Raw genomic sequence first — 15,904 nt, 5'->3', positions numbered from 1 at the left:
GATAACCGTTCTTACCGATCATCTCAATTTGCAATTTCTTAAATCTGCAAGGGCCTTATCTATGAGACAACTACGTTGGACACAGTTTTTTAGTGATTATGACTTCATCATATAATTTCAAGCAGGAAAGAAAAATGGGAAGACGGATGCCCTGTCTCGGTCAGGTTATGAATTAGAAGAATCCCAAATCAAGCCCCCACCCATGATACACCAAGAGCTCATAATAGGAGTTCTTTGTTCCGAGGAGGAATTCCTAAACACAGTTAAGGAAGCACATGAGTCTGTAGATTTGGAGAGTTTAGTGGGCCCACATGAACTTGTTAAAGAACAGGATTTATTTTTTGTCCAAGGGGGACCCATGACTTTCAGCAGAAGGCGTTCGAGTGGGGTCACACCCATCCTCTCTCTGGGCACCCAGGATATAAAAAAACTATGGAAATTCTGGGGAGACACTTTTGGTGGCCTGGTATGGGGAGGGACATCAACCAATATATTCAAACATGTCAAGCGTGTGTACAAGGAAAAGCTTCCCATCAGGCCCCTGCATAGTTATTAGTACCATTACCCACTCCACCTAGCCCTTGGCATACAATTTCTCTTGATTTTATTGTTGAACTACCAAAGACTGCTCAAGGTAACACCACACGCCTTGTAGTGGTTGACTTATTAACTAAGATGGCTCACTTCATTCTGTTGAAAGGGTTACCCACTTCCAAAGTTTTGGCTTCCCTGTTCATCCAACACATAGTGCGATTGCATGGTCTCCCCTCTGTTCTAGTGTCTGACAGGGATGCTCAATTTGTATCCACATTCGGGAGAAAGGTGTGTAACTTATTACAGATTGATGTAAGACTATCCTCCAGCCACCACCCTCAAACTGATGGCAAACTGAGAGGGTTAACCATTGTTTTGAACAATACATACGGTGTCAGTGTTTACTTTCTTCCTCAGACTGGGACACAATGGTGTGTATCGCTGAATTTTCTTTTAATAACACTTGCCATTCCTCTACTGCTTACTCTTCTTTCTATTGTACTTACAGTTTTCACCCACGAACCATGTTAACACCTCTTTCTTCTTCCTGTTCTGTTCCCGCAGCATTAGACATTGTAAAACACCTGCAGGATATTCATGAAACAGCAAAAATGAATCTAGACAAAGCTAAGACAGGGTACAAAGAAAGAGCTGATCACCATAGACGCCAGGAACCTAAGTATACTCAAGGAGAAGAAGTGTTGTTATCCACCAAGAACCTTACACTGAAAGGGTTTTGTAAATTCAAGCCTCGTTATATAGGTCCTTACAAGATTTGTAAGGTTATAAACCCTGTTGTTATGAAATTAAACCTTCCGGCTGCGCTAAAAGTACATCCAGTTTTCCACATCTCTCTCTTAAAACCTTTTGTACCCGGTACTCTTGTTGCTGATACCTCAGCTCCATTGTTGATTAACGATGAACCAGAGTATGAAGTTGAAGCTATTATTGACTCACGGAGAGTCAGACGCAAACTCCAATATTTAGTGCAGTGGAAAGGTTATGGAATTGAGGAACGTACGTGGGAACCTGCTGGTCATATACATGCCCCTCGTCTGTTGAGGTCGTTCCATCGTCGGTATCCCGATAAACCCAAACAGGCGGGCGGGCTTCTAGGGGGGTGTACTGTCAGGACTGCCGGGTGCGTGTGAGGACAGAAACTACTAAAATGTCTGACTCCCGCATTGACGCATGCGCGGGAGTCAGCCAGGAGAGTAAAGACGCTCCGATTCAGGCCGCTGACGCTTCTTGTTCCAGCTTTGGGATCGAGTAGCGTTGTTCCGGGTCGCTTACCTGTACTTCCGGACCGCTTTCTACGGTGTCGGCTTTCCTCGCGGCTGCGGCGTCTTCTTCGGCGTGATCCTGATTTCGGGCCTCACCTCACTTCTCTTCGGTTCCCGTCCTCGTCCTCCTGGTCAGCACGGTTAGTCCCCTGCAAAACAAATAAAAGGCAAGCAAAGCTACATTACCGTGATATTTATAACAGCGCTTGTTCGCTGTATTCATGGGCTTTATTTTTTAATAACTCAGTATACTTATTTGATTAGTGTCCCGCGTTGAGGAGATCGGCTCTTTCTTTTTTTAGTTTTCCTTTTCTTCCTGAAAATAAGGAGATGCATGTTTATTTGAATACCTAGGAAGACATTTACCTAGAAAGAAGTTACCAGAACTTTTAATACAGTGAGAAGAATATACTGAGCACCGATTATACATGTTTAGGTGGGTTATTCACATTACATTCACTACCACACTACTACGTCTCCCAATTACACACATTACTTACCTTATTGTTTTCATCTACAGATGCTCATGCCCTCTCTCTCACCCCAATGGCCATAACACTTGGAAGGAGGGAATCAACCAGGTAGACTTATATGCAAACAGAAATAAATAGTGCATAACAGAGAATATATATATACATATACTCACCTCTTCTTCTTTTTTTCCTTTCAACAGACTTGTACATTGGATCCACCAATCCTGATTCAGACTGGGGTGCAACGTGGGACCCTCTCTATTCCTTGTTTTCTTTCCCTTCTTCTCCAAGTTGCTATTGATACTTTGACATTGTTGGGTGAGATATGCACACTGGGGAAGTAGTGGATCTTTCTTCATTACGTGACGTTCCTGCAGAAATGTGAGTGCAAGAAAGTTACTTGTTAATTCTGACAGATCTGACACCTACAGGACCATAAACATGGGACTGGGGGAAATAGTTGTAAGAGGTTCTATCCTGATGTGGCACCAGGAAACTAAATGTCATATTTTACATATTCCTATGTGTAGTATTTAGTTTTACTGTGCATTAAAGTACTTGTTTTCCTTGAAAGTCAAGCAATGTTGTGGACGATCAATTATTATGCTAATATGTGCTTGTTGAGTGCTGAACTCGAGCATCTTGACAACTGTGTGCTGAAAATCTTGTGATTGGCATCACAGGTACCACGAAAATCAAGTACCACCCCTTATGGGCTCGGTGCAGTGTAAGAATCTCATTCACATTTGGCAGACCCTTCTATCTGCGCCTGGGTCAAGGCTGAACAGGTTGTACCGGGCATCGGGCCTTTTACCGTGAGGCTGGAAGGGTGGTGGGCTTGTTTTGTTACTGGGGGCTGTTTTTGTAGCAGTAAAGCAGTTTTGAAAGTACCCGCTGCAGAGTTCCTTGTATATCCAGTAGTTTTCAGGTAACAATGTGTGTCAAGATAACTCTGGTGATTAATGTACCTGCTAGAGAGAGATCGGAGTTTTGAGTAGTGGACGTTTTGACCCATCTAAAGTAGTGCAGGAGGTTAATATGCCTGCTGCAAAGGATGTATACCATGCAGATCACAGAACATTATTTTATGTGCATAGCTTAGTGGGTTAGTGCTTTTGTCAAAGGGATTTACTGTCCGGTTCATAAGTTACAGTCATTATCTAACACAGTGAGCTATGAAGTGTCAGCAAACTACATGGTACAGATTAGATGTTTTTTTTTCCTGGATTGTTCATTAACTTAATGTTGCTAAAAAGGGTTTGAGTTATTTTTTTTATGGATTGTTCATTAACTTAATGTTGCTAAAAAGGGTTTGTTTTGGTAGAAATAAATTCTTATTAGTAAAGCCAATCCTAACCACTGTGTTTCGTTCTGAATCCTGAGTTTAGGCTTCTCCAGCCCAAGCTCTTTTTAAAAATGCCTACCAGTATGGATGTCATGAATCCTACAGCTTGTAGCCCCCTTTGTCTTATGAAACTTTTTCCATACACTGATTTACACAAGTATGATTCATTGTCTCTCTATTTATATATGTTGTAAATTACTCCGACACCCTACACTGGTATGAGAAACGCTATAAAACAAATAAATACATGCGAGAGAGGGGATATGGAGAGATGCAAGGCATTGTTGGAAGGTAATACTGAGGGAAACATTGAATACAATTGGATATGTAATGAAATACGTGTTGTAAAATGCGTCAGTTTTGCCCAAATTTTCTTGGTGAAAGAAACCCTCCTTGTTGGGGTCAGGTTCGCTTGCTGCACTCATTATGCACCATACAGGGGTTGGCCTGACAAAATGGGCAAGGGCTGCTTTGGGTTCCCATCCGACCCTGGCCAGGGCCACCCCTGCTGCTCTGAGGGTCAACTGCTAAACCAGTGTTCTTGGGGGCGTGGCCAAGCCGCAGACCAACATGGCCGTGTGGCGTTGAAGCTCCACCAGCCATCCCAGCCCGGCAGCCATAATCCCCCATCTACACGGCAGTAATCGCCATGTCCCTGATGCCGCCAGACCCTTGAATGCATGCTGTGGTCGGCTGCAACCTAGTTCTTTGAGGCGCAACGTGTTGGGGGCAGAGCGGATCGGGACGGCGGCCGCCGTCTCCACCACCAGGCACAGCTCCAGGATGAGAGGGCCCAGCAGACGCTACCCGGCAGACCAGTGAGGGCATACTGGCGGTGAGTGCACCGGGCACGGGGGCTATTATACGCGCTGCCCTACCAGTGTCGGAACTTTGGCTCGGCCGAGTCCCGGACCCGTTTCTCTACCCGTCAAGCAAGCAGCCAGCACCCTCATCTTTCCTAAGGCCCCGCGGGGACAGGGCCCGGGGGTGAGTCGAGGAGGCGACCGCCTGGTCGCTCGTAGGCATCCAGCTGAGGGGAGACAAGAGGCAGCGCACCGCGCCCGGTTGCCACTCCGCACGCAGGCACGGCCCTGCCACTAGACCAGCGCTTCTTCATTGCCATCGGGCCTCCCACACTGCCGCTGGTAAAACCGTGAACCCGTCCAGTGCAGCGACCGCCTCAGACTCTCCTCCGGGGCAGAACAACCAATGCCACAACGCTGTGGCCCCCATAAGCCTCCTCACCCAGCAATTGGTTCCCCTGCTATGCTGCACAACCCTACAGGGACTTTGTAGACACTGAGAACCGCCACTGGCACCCGTCATTATCCTTCCAACTGGGCGTCTAGGACCGAGCGTACACCCCTGGCGCCCCTGGACCCTGCCGCCATCTTCATCCGGCTGCTTGGGGGCATGTAGTGCCTATTCTGTTCGCTCCTTGGGCGGTATCCCCTACTCCCCACCCTTCAGGGTCTGGGTGTAACCCACAGATTGCGGCACGCCCGGTTCTGCTTTCATCAGGCGGTACACACAGGGGGCCTCCTACTGCCGCTCCTCTTGTGGCATTGTGGTGCGGCATGGGCCGCAAAGATCCTAAACAGAAGACCCTTCCCTTTGAAAAACTTGTGGAAACAGCTCCTGAGAGTGGATCCGGCATGGCGGAAGGCGTGCAGAATGCAGAACGGTCAGACGACTCCTCCACCCAATCCAAAACGTTGCTGCAGGAGATGAGAGCGGGCTTCAGAGACCTAGACGGTCGATTTTACACCCTTGACAAGAGTCTCGCAACTAGGGGGCTAAAATTCAGGTTCATGACTGACGCCTGGATGTTGCGGAAGCCCGCATATCGGACATCGAGGATGGTACTGCACAGTCCCTCTTAAGACTGGAGCGTGTGGAATGCATTCTCAAAGAAGGGGCATTTAAAAACAAAGATCTTGAAGTGCGCAGTAGTCATAATAACATTCGCATTCTGGGAGTTCTGGAATCCACCGCCACTGGCCGCCTGGATACCTTTGTTGAATCGCTGTTGGCTGACATGTTCGGAAGAGACTCCTTTATCCCTGGATTTGTGGTGGAGCGTGCCCACCGTTCCAAGACCCATCATTGTGCGTGTCATGAACTTTCAGGACCGGGACACCGAGCTGGGCCTCGCAAGGGAGGGAGCGTGGCGACACTACTTGGCAGAGCTCCAAGCTATCACTTTATCCAGATTTCACCTGCCGCAAGTATAATGGAGTTAATTCCACCCTCAGGAACCTCGGTTAAAATACGGCATGTTATACCCTGCCAGAATGAGAGTGGATGTCAGCGGCAAGGCCCGCATTTTCGATAGTCCAACGGAAGTCCAGGAATTTTGTTATGCATACAAACGAAACAATCAGACAGTTGCAGATGGTGCCCGACCCTCCCCGGCACACAGCGGATCCGATGCCATCTTGGAACTTTTCTCGGGAACTGGCTCTGGCTGATTACACCAAGTATTTCTTTTTCCATTGATATATGACTGTTTGGGATAATGTTTTTCATCCTTGCGAAATGTTTTAAGTAGCTGGGTAACTGTCGTGATATTGCCAACCCCACTTTGGTGTACTCCTTGGTTTTGTTTCTCGTTGTGTGGATGTACCACTTCTGGGTTTTCTTCACTTCACTGTCAACTCGATTGGTACTTTGTATATTGCTGCCAGTTTTGCATAGGCCTTGCTTTATTGGTAGTGAGGTTAGGTGGGGGGGACAACTGCTAATGCATAGATCTTTTTGGATGTTTGTGGGACTGTTCACTGTCACGGTTAGTATTTACTTGCGACAAATCACAATTGTCGTGCATGCCACGAGCCCCAGATAGCCCAGCTAGGTAATGTAGAGGGTACCTCCGGTCTATCCTTGATGTCCTGGAACGTTCGGGGCCTCAATGATAATCGTAAGAAAAGACACGTCATACACTATTTACTCAGACATAAAATCCAAATAGCCTTTTAACAGGAGACACACTTGCCCAAATCCGATTTTAGCAACTATGCTAGGGGCACAGCTATTCTCATACACAAAAGAATTCCCTTCAGCCCCAGCTCTGTAGTAAACGACAGCGAGGGAAGGTACACCATTGTGGCGGGGTTGATAATGGGGCACAGTGTGGCTCAGATATGCGTCTACGCCCCGAACACTGACTCCCCGGACTTTTTTCATTCCCTAACACAACACCTGGACTAGGATCGATTACTGGCTGATTTTCCCGGGCGTCTCCAGTTGGTATCACTCTCTCACGACGCTTCCGAGAACATACTCGGACCACTTCCCCAGTCTGCTTCACCTTAGTGTCCCCCGACCGGCAGGGTTTGAACGGCAATGGCGCTTCCAGAGTCGCGCCCTCAATGATGACCTTTTTAACAATGAAGTACGGGAGGCCATTGAAGAATACTTCACCATCAACACTGGTTTGGTGGACACTTGGGCGGTCCTGTCGGAGGGATTCAAGGCATACATCAGGGGCATTTGCATTGCCAAACATGCTGGAGTGCTCAAGGACCTGCGCAACACATTATCTCGCATAGACCGCGGCCTGGCAGAACTGGATAGCGTCATCAGGTGCTCCCTTGATCCGAAGTCAGAGGGGCGACGTCTCGCCCTCCTCACCGAATACAGGGAAGCTGCGGATCGCGAGATCCTCTTTCTGGGCAAGTACCAAACCGCTAGGCGGTACGTTGAGGACGAAAGGCCAGGTCGAATGTTGGCCCAGATGCTTCGGCCCCCATACAGTAAGGCCTATGTCACAGAACTATGCTCTTCCACAAACCAAATGCTTTCTGCCACCTCGGACATTCGTGACAAATTTCTTGATTATTTCAAAGCCCTCTCCACTTCCAAAGTAGGGCGAGATCCCACAGCCCAAGAAGCCTATTTGTCTTAAATTACATTAGTATATCTTGAGAAGAACATGCAAGATTTTCTAGCGGAACCGATTTCCGAAGCTGATATACTTGGGGCCATTGACGCCTTCAGATCCTCCTCGGCCCCTGGGTTAGATGGTTTCATGGGAGATTTTCTACAAGGCATACAGAGATCTTTTGGCGCCGCAACTTATTGAGGTATACGCGGAGGCCCTTGAGAAACAAATTCTCCCCCCTACCCTGCGTGAAGCTGTCATTATTCTCCTCCCCAAACCAGGCAAAGACCTGCAATTATGCGGGTTATACACACCTTTGTCACTATTAAATCTAGATTATAAAATCCTGGCCAAAGTTATCGCCATGCGCCTATCTCAATTGATGGAATTCATTATCTCCCCAGCTCAATCCGGCTTTGTCCCCCATAGATCTACATCGCTCAATATTCGGACTCTCTTCTCAGTTCTCCACAGAACTAATCCGAAGATGCCAGCCGCAGCTATTCTGCTCAACACAGAGAAGGCATTCGACTCCCTAGAGTGGCCCTTTTTTGTGTCCATTATGCGCCCTATGGGAATGCCAATGGGTTTCATAGCCACTACTTCATTACTCTACTGTCGCCCTATGGCACGGCTCAGACTGAACGACACACTCTCCCGACTCTTCTCGTTATCCCGAGGTACATGGCAGGGCTGCAATCTGTCACCTCTGTTATTTATCCTCGCTATGGACCTCTTAATTCGCCATTTTCAAGAGAAGCATTTACAGAGAGGTCTACAATTCAACACAGGCCCCCTCCTGGTCTCACTTTATGCGGACAACACCGTCCTTTATGTGAGGGAGCCTCAGGCCAATTTAGAACCTCTCATAAAAGAAATAATTAGATTTGGTCGACATTCAGGTCTCGGCATTAACTGGCATAAATTGGTTATTTTTCCCTTGACGTCCAGTACTAAGCCCTGGGAGTGTGAATTCCCTCTGGAATGGTGCGCAGACTCTGTTGAATACTTATGCAGCCACATCCATATGGACACAACCCTGATTATACGCCTCAACTATGGGCAAGAAACAGCACCCTCAAAACACAAGTAGAAAGATGGCTGAGGCTACCACTATCCATCGTTGGTAGAGTGGCGATCCTTAACATGGTGGTCCTACCCAAATTTGTATACCTTTTTAATAATATCCCGATACCCCTCCCTAACAGCTTCTTCTTGACGTCAAGGTCCCTTCTTATCAGATTGGTATGGGGGCAAACAAGCTTGCGTTCGGTGGCAGGTGCTTATTCTGCCCTACAAAAGAGGGGGATATGGGGTGCCAGATCTGCACTTATACTATCTCGTGGCCCAATGCAGCTATGCCTATGCATGGTATCACCCTGATGCCAGGATCCCGTTCCTTCGTCCAGAATCTGACTTCGTCCTTCCTGAGGATTTACCCATGGTGCTACCCAAGGGCATTCCCAGAGACCCAAATGACATACAGACAGTATCCACTACCAGCTGGGCCTGGGAGAAGCTGAGACGGATCACCAGAACTACCACATTGTATTCTACTACCCTGCTGCTCCCTAACGCCCGTTGGTTACCAATTACAGGGGAGAGAATAGTACAGCGCACTTTGAATAAATTGTATATCACAAAAATGGGAGACCTGTACCCCGATGGACAAGTCTTCTCAGTGCGAGACGACGGCCATTTTCCCGACGCCACGTTTATGGATAGCTTTGTGCTGGATCAGATGCGTTCGGCGCTACGCGCTGCGCTGTCTGGTATTTCAATTGAACCCGAATCATTTGCTCCTTTGTCTCTGGTCATAGAAAGTGAACAAGGAGTTCACCTTATATCTAAACTATACAAAGCTTGCTCATCCCGGTAAATGATGACAAGCTCCGTAGGGACTGGGAAGGCGACCTTGGCCGCCCAATCACTGATGATCAATGGGCTAAATGCTGCGCGGTCACGAAGGATATCTCCCTAAACAGTAGACACAAGCTACTACATTTCAAATTTTTGCGCAGAATTTACATCACCCCGGCCAAATTCCACAGACTAGATCAGTCCAGACTCCACACCTGCCGCAAATGCGCGGCACCTCGAACCGATTTTGCACTCTTACAGCCTTATTGGGAGGCAGATCACAGGGCACTGGGCGAAGTGATCAATTTGTCCCTGGTTTCCACCCCGGAGGTGGCGCTGCTGTGCTATGTGGTAAACTTTCCCAAAAAGATGCGGAAATTTGTAGCCCTAAGTTTGTTATTAGCCAAAAGAGAGATTGCAATTCACTGGGGCCACAGGACAGTTCCCACATTGCAGTGCTGGATGGGTAGCTTGGCATCATGCAACAAGAATAGCAAGATATATTCCACTACTTTACCCTCCTCTCCTCGTCCCAGAGACATTTGGGGTCCATTCAGGGCATATACCGAGTCCCATCGGCGGCCCTCTGCCTCACAACTGGAGCAAGGCATAGTCCCAGCATGGGTGGGGTAATCTGACTTTTGCTTTCAATTATAATTTAATCAATGTTATAACGAATGTTTTATTGATGATGATTTATTAGCAATGCTTCTGCTCTTACGTCTACGATACTTCAGAAGAGATTAACCCCAGACAGGCGGGCGGTGATGACACTGGCATTAAGGTGTTGGCCGTGACTATAGGACTTCAATCTTTGCTATCAGCTGGGACTCTTTGAAATCAGTATGCAAGGCATGTTTGTAAATCCTTGACTATGTGTTATTCAATTGTGCGGACGGTGACAGTGAACACTTATGTTCATGTTGTTCATATGTGAAAAATCATAAAGTTTTTTTAAAAACACACTAAAAAACAGTGTTCTTTGTGTTAGGTTTGGGCAGGACACCAGTGGCAATTGGCTTTGTTAAAATTTGAACACAGTAACCCCTCACTGCCCTGGGACTACCATACCCAGCTTTGCCCAATGGTGAAAAGGTATTAAAGACCTTAAGCCCCCCCGCCTTCTCCAAGGGCAGGAGGTATATTGAAAAGTACCACCCCAAGCCTTGCTCAACGGCAGGTGGTGAAGATTTTCCCGTTTACATCATCTCAACTTGCTCAAGGGCAAGAGGGCTTGTTTTTTTTAAATATCTTTCTCGATGTTTGCAAACATGAGCTTAAAAAAAATCATGACATCATAATGGCAAGTGGGTGAACAGAGCCCTGGAGCAGCTATGAACCGCCTTGCTCTTCCGTGCCCCTCAGCATTTGGCAGGACATAGAGGAGCAGAGAAGCCTTCAGCTCCTGTTTCCTTTTAAAGTCCACCTTAGACTTTGGGCAAATGCCCCCCTTGTATGTCGGGGGCACAGAAAGCAGCAACAACCGTAGACAGGGAAGGTGGTATGGTAAATGTCCTCCCCAAGCCCTTGGAGAATGCAGGGGTGGTAAGCACACCTTCGGGTAAGATGAGAACAAGTGTGGATTGGGTGACGGATCCCCATCACTATCCAATTCCTAAGACCAGGTGAAGAGGGTGTGATGGCACTGGAACATAATTTCAATTAGCTTCCCAGTGTCAGGTAAAACATTAACTTCCTACCTCTAGGCTTGGTGGGATAGTAATAGCTCAAAATGACAGCTCCCTGGCTTCAAGTAACGGATGGAGTGGTAATAAAACAAAGTCCAGACGAGGAGGCGATGAGTACAGATCTAGGTGCAGTAGCGGAAGACGCACCTTGAGGAACGTTTGACTACAGGGGTCTTCCTCCCTCACCCTCCTATGGGGCAAATCAGCACCCTTACCAGGGCTTGAAACACACAATCCGCACAACAGTGGAGTGTGACATAGGTCATCCCACGCAGTGGAACCCTCTCACCATAATCTGGTAAGAGTGGAGCCCGCCATTTTTCTTCTAGGTCCTGATAAATGCCATGGACCCTTCTGGGCCAACTGGCAGAAACATGTCAACCACATTCACCACGGTGGGGGTACAATAGATTCCCCAGCACACCGATTATTTATTTTAATTACCATATAGATGCCAGCAGAATTAAAATTGATTTGACATCTATAATGGCCTTTTAATCCCACATTTCCTTTGTAAGGGCCCCCACTTAGTTTAGAAGTGCATTCCTGTCATCAGGTGTACACCCGCTCTCTATCAAACCAAGTTTTTAGAGGGCGAGGACTGGTGTGAGAAGTTGGCCTGGTATATGCTGTTCACTAGTTCTAGTGACCACCTTGTACCATGCCAAGCAACCCTTATGGTGTGGTTGTAAGTCAACCTTTTCGGACTAGCTGCCCTAGTGGTAGCGTAGGCTAAGCAGTCTTTGAGGCTAAACTCGTGAAGCGTGTTAAGCAAGCTGTTTTACCAATAGTAACCCCCTTTTATACCAATGAAAGGACACCACACAGATATATATTCAAAATATATATGTATTTATTTCTCAAAGTAACCCCTAGTCTCTTTATGAGCACAGGAGCACAAATCGTCAAACAAGATTATCACAGAATACACAGAAGTTGCACTTTATATGGATAGGCCCTGGTGGCCACTCGAACCATATACTAAAATAGTGGTATAAGTACCACGAACAGAAAAGGGAAAAGGCCTAGGGCCTCTAGAATCGCTGGGCCTACGAGGAGCTAACGTCAGTTAGTGACCAGGAGGTCCACGGGTGGCGTGTGCAGAGCAAATAGTCACACGCGGGCTCCCATAGGTTTCAATGGGTGCGTAAAAAGTACAAAGTTACTGCAAAAGGAATCTTCCGGATGACCTAGGAACTTAAGATTTGGAACACAGGCACTAGAGATGTATTACTACACATGGGCACCGGAGTACCAGCTTTACCTCACCCACAGGAAGCGGGTGCATAGGCCTCAAAGTGCGTCGGGTTTCTTCTATCTGTTCCGTTGAGCCTGGGACAAAGATGCTGCAGGCGGTCGGTCGGGAAGAGATGCAGTGGATCCAAGAGTGGATCGGAGATGTTGAAGACCTGTAAGCAGAGGGGACAGTGTTCACAGTCACTAGCCAGTGACCAGCGTGGCACCAGGTGGGTACCAGGCGATGTCGGGTGCAAACAGGTGATGAGGGGTAGCTTGTCTCCGCAGCCACGTGGTCCCTGAAGGTCGACGACGTCCAGGAGTCGGCTCACGAGCTGTCCCACGCAGGCTCTCGCTGTCGGCGGTGTCGGCGACTTGATCGAAGCAAACAAGCCTTGGCAAAAGCAATTGCAGGAGGATTCGGAAATCAGCTGTTGGTTCTGACCAGCAAGGTCAGAGGGATTGCTCCTTTGGAGGGGAGCAAGGGCCAGTCTGGAGCAACCAGACCAGCGGTGTTTGTCGTAGATTTCGTCGCCAAGATGGCCACTAGCCAGCGGGCCAGCAACCGGTTAGGCGCGTCGAGTGGCAAAATGCAGAAGGGCCCCACGCAGATCGTGGAGATGCTGGAGGGCTCACCTTTGGTGCAGATGCTGCTCGAGGGTTGGGCTTCTCAGGACCCAAAGCACAACTTGGAGGGAGCCTCGGTTGTTGCACTGGTCAGCTTGTCGTAGTCGTTCCAGGATGGCTGGCTCCACGTGTCTCGGTGCCTCCACGGGTCTCCTCTTTTCAGGGACTGTGGATCGGGCGGTGAGAGGTCTGGAGGTCCAGGTCTTGTCAGTCTCTGGGCTCGGGCTCCGGCGGGAGGCGGCGGCAAAGCAGACGGTGATTCGCTGGATGGTGCTTGCGTTAGCAAGGTGGTCACTCCCTGACCACAGGGGAGATTTTCTTCAGTCTTCTGTGCAGCAGAATGTCGAAGTTCCCGTCTTCTTCTTAGTTTCAAGTTGATTCCAGGATGTCTGAAGTCTTAGGACACAGCTCCTACCTTTATTCGGATTCTAGGGGCCGGACTACCTGCTAGGTCCCTCCCTATGGGTGGGACCAGGAAGGGGGGTGGTTACACCCCCAATCCTTTGTCCAGCTCGCCCCAGGCCCGGGACTGGTGTGCCCCAGGACCGGTTTGAACTGGCATATGCACCGAGGCTCCTTGTGAGCCACAGGCATGTCTGGTTTCTTTCAAGCCCTACCTGACCAATACACAAAATCCTGTCTGGGGTGGTGCATGCACCTCCCCTGGCAGGAAACCCTTTGTCCACACCTCCCAAGCTGGAAGGACTCCCAGCAGCAGGAGGGCAGACTTGTGTCTGTGGTGGCAGCATCCATTTTGTGGAGCTGAGGCTATGTCTGATTTTACCCGGGTTTCAGGTACTGTACATGTCGTGTCCCTCTAGAAGGGTGGAATGCTAACCCCGTCGCCAGAATTGGCGAGGGGTTAGTATTCCAATTCGTATGACACCTTACTCGACATGTTTTGATAAAGCCAAACCAAAGATAGCATTTAACCGCGAGGTTCATAATGCACTTAAGAGTATATGGTATGACGATATCTGGAAACAGTAGAAGGAAGTTGTTCCGACCACTGCAGACAGGCTCAGCTCATGCCAGAGCACCATCTCACATGGAACCAAGCACTCTGCCTTCAGGATTGTTAAGGCCTGCCATAGGAGTGACTTATAGGTTACCAGGTGTCCCATTTAAGGTTAGGTATAGGTATACTACACCTAAGTAAGAGGTGATTACACCAACTTACCCCAGCTGAGTGATCAGCCAGTTGTGTCAAATTGTTAGGCCAAGCCTGGGGTGGCATAATACATGCTGCAGCCCTTGGCAGGCCTTGGGTACACCAATGCCCTGGGTACCTAGTGTACACTGGTACAGGGGCTGACAGGGTGATCCAACCAATGGGGTATGTACCTAAGGTACATGGAGTCCATTTTAAAGAGAGAACAGCCAGGCTGAGATCCTGAATAGCAGGATCTCAGGCCAACTAAGTCGAAAAACCAGCTAGACACTAGGCAAAAATTTGGGGGTAACCATAGTCAGATATCCACCTTCCTACAACTGGTCAATGATGAAGCATGACACTAGGTGGTGTGTGAGACCAGTCTTTCACTTTTGGTAAGATGCCTGCACTGTAGCACCTTGGTTTTGTGTCTAGGAGCGGCCCATTTGTGTTAAACATTGTATGTTGGAGGCTGCCTGCTCCTAGTACCTCTTGCCTCTAGTTCCCTCCCCCAGGCCTCTACTGGGGTAATCATGGTTATATATGGTTGTTTTACACCCTGACCTCATATACCTTGGTGAATCTGTAAACCCTGCCTGAATGTCCTAGCCAAGCCAGGGAATTGGGGGTGTAGACTCTTTTTAGGTCTTGCCTAAATGTAGGAGAAAGCCTGTTGTGGACATACCAAAACTTACAGTAGGCTTAAAGCCCTCCCATTGCTGACCATTGGTTGGCTTAACTGTCACTCTTGTGTGCTTGCTCCTTATTGGATGGCTTGCTTTCATCTTGTGTTTGTCCCTTCCCTAGAGCATAGCCTCTTTACCATTCTATCGAATGTCTGACTTTTATCCTTACATGGTGGGGTGGGAGTGGGTAGCCATTGGGGTACTTAGGGGGCATATCAGAACTCTCACTCGCATGTAGATTCCACAACCCTCCATAATGCCAATATATGGTCTTTATTCACTGGTGCTTCAATGTTACAGAAACATTACTTCATGGCCTGTGCAAACAGGGTTTAGATTCCTTACTAAGTTGTTGTTAGTTTTCTCTCCAGATATGATACCCTTCCTTTATCTAGATCGCTCACTTCTATCGTCTCAGTACCAGCCCCCACTCTCGGGCGTAACCTGTCCAGATCCGTTGATTGTGGCATGTACTGTCACCATGAGCCGGGCTAATAGAAATACAACTGACAGCTGTGTGTGCGAAGGCTTGCTGATCTAAATACTACAGATGCTGGATACAAACCTGTACCACTGTGTGGTTATGAATATTATGTGCACTGATTAATATATGTGCGACAGTGTCTCTACCTGCTCTACCCCGCATGGCAGGAGCTCTATTAAATTACGACAACTATGTTTTTCTTCTTCCCTCGTTCTTAAGAGGCCTGAATAGTTTGGCCAAACCGCATCGCCCTTTTGGAATGGAAGAGTCCAACTAAATATTAGTGTGCATATTACTTGAATACACACCATATATGTTTGAGGGCTCTGTTGTTCCCTCGTGTGTATATTGATTTTGGACGACCTTCCGTATGGGCTGCCATGGACTACTGAATTTTGCAGCCATGTATATTTAAAAAGTGATTGTGTATGGACGGGGAAATCTTTATGTATATTATACAAGTTGTGTTGTTTTGTTGATGTACCTAAATGTTTGTTTGCCCAATAAACAATATTGGAGACTTGGAATTGGTGTTTGCTTGTGAGTTTGGAATTAAACCAATGCAGGTGGTTGGGATAATGATACCTTGCAATAGAGGGTTATTAATGTCTTCTCTATGATAATGTTTTTTTTTAATTAATTACCACGCATT

The 15,904-nt window shown here is 47.8% G+C and overlaps 1 long non-coding RNA gene across 1 annotated transcript in view; it reads left to right on the top strand.

The window, feature by feature from the left end:
* The first annotated feature begins 2,538 nt into the window (after nucleotides 1-2,538).
* The window catches only part of LOC146833284 (uncharacterized), a 29,360-nt gene continuing 15,994 nt past the window's right edge, over nucleotides 2,539-15,904 (top strand). The window contains exon 1 of the long non-coding RNA XR_014960558.1: nucleotides 2,539-2,671. This is a non-coding gene — a long non-coding RNA (uncharacterized LOC146833284). The remainder of the gene's footprint in view (nucleotides 2,672-15,904) is intronic.

The sequence above is a fragment of the Triturus cristatus genome, chromosome 4_2, assembly GCF_964204655.1.
Source record: "Triturus cristatus chromosome 4_2, aTriCri1.1, whole genome shotgun sequence".
Classification (NCBI taxonomy): domain Eukaryota; kingdom Metazoa; phylum Chordata; class Amphibia; order Caudata; family Salamandridae; genus Triturus; species Triturus cristatus.
The sequence above is the reverse complement of the archived record's forward strand: the minus strand, read 5'-3'. Positions and strand labels throughout refer to the sequence as shown.